This window comes from Megachile rotundata, unplaced genomic scaffold (genome assembly GCF_050947335.1).
Source record: "Megachile rotundata isolate GNS110a unplaced genomic scaffold, iyMegRotu1 scaffold0954, whole genome shotgun sequence".
Classification (NCBI taxonomy): Eukaryota; Metazoa; Arthropoda; class Insecta; order Hymenoptera; family Megachilidae; genus Megachile; species Megachile rotundata.
This window is the reverse complement of record NW_027474251.1, coordinates 50001-51767: the sequence shown is the minus strand read 5'-3', so window position 1 is coordinate 51767 and position 1767 is coordinate 50001.

The following is a 1767-nucleotide window of genomic DNA, read 5'->3' as shown; positions in this document are numbered from 1 at the left end:
TCAGCGGTGAGTTCGTGCACGACTAAGTCCCACCGGCATAGTCGGTTCGGTCAAACTATGACTGACAACCCATTCCAAAAACGATTGGACTCGTTAGAGCAGTGTATTCTTAGTACTCCTATATGGTTTTGGTACGTTCGGATTCATAAATGAGGAAGTTATTAATAATAAATCGTTCCGCATAGTCGGTTCAGCGGTGAGTTCGTGCACGACTAAGTCCCACCGGCATAGTCGGTTCGGTCAAACTATGACTGACAACCCATTCCAAAAACGATTGGACTCGTTAGAGCAGTGTACTCTTAGTACTCCTATATGGTTTTGGCACGTTCGGATTCATAAATGAGGATGTTATTAATAAGAAATCGCTCCGCATAGTCGGTTCGGTGAAACAATGACTGATAACCCATTAAAATAATGATCAGACCTGTTAGAGCATTGTATTCTTAATACTCCTATATGGTTTTGGCACGTTCGGATTCATAAATGAGGATGTTATTAATAATAAATCGTTCCGCATAGTCGGTTCAGCGGTGAGTTCGTGCACGACTAAGTCCCACCGGCATAGTCGGTTCGGTCAAACTATGACTGACAACCCATTCCAAAAACGATTGGACTCGTTAGAGCAGTGTATTCTTAGTACTCCTATATGGTTTTGGTACGTTCGGATTCATAAATGAGGAAGTTATTAATAATAAATCGTTCCGCATAGTCGGTTCAGCGGTGAGTTCGTGCACGACTAAGTCCCACCGGCATAGTCGGTTCGGTCAAACTATGACTGACAACCCATTCCAAAAACGATTGGACTCGTTAGAGCAGTGTACTCTTAGTACTCCTATATGGTTTTGGCACGTTCGGATTCATAAATGAGGATGTTATTAATAAGAAATCGCTCCGCATAGTCGGTTCGGTGAAACAATGACTGATAACCCATTAAAATAATGATCAGACCTGTTAGAGCATTGTATTCTTAATACTCCTATATGGTTTTGGCACGTTCGGATTCATAAATGAGGATGTTATTAATAATAAATCGTTCCGCATAGTCGGTTCAGCGGTGAGTTCGTGCACGACTAAGTCCCACCGGCATAGTCGGTTCGGTCAAACTATGACTGACAACCCATTCCAAAAACGATTGGACTCGTTAGAGCAGTGTATTCTTAGTACTCCTATATTGTTTTGGCACGTTCGGATTCATAAATGAGGATGTTATTAATAATAAATCGTTCCGCGCAGTCGGTTCGTTGTGCTACCTTTCGTTTTCGCTCTAAGTCCTGTCACCGGTACATTCGATTTCGCTCTAAGTCCTCTTCGGTACTTTCCAATCGATGAAACGATCACCGACAACTCCTACAAACGGCAATTTTAATCGACAGGAGAACATTTTTCAGGTATATTCGCTACGGTTTATCACGTGCGGTACATTCAGGGTGAAATTAATAAATGTTTATCGTTAATTCAAGTATAAGCACAAGTTCTGGCAGCGTATTGCTTTTCGTATACGTGGCTTAAAGGCAAGTTCTGGCAGCGTATTGCTTTTCGCATACGTGGCTTAAATGCAAGTTCTGACAGCGTATTGCTTTTCGTATACGTGGCTTAAAGGCAAGTTCTGGCAGCGTATTGCTTTTCGCATACGTGGCTTAATTACAAGTTCTGGCAGCGTATTGCTTTTCGTATACGTGGCTTAAAGGCAAGTTCTGGCAGCGTATTGCTTTTCGCATACGTGGCTTAATTACAATTTCTGGCAGCGTATTGCTTTTCGTATACGTG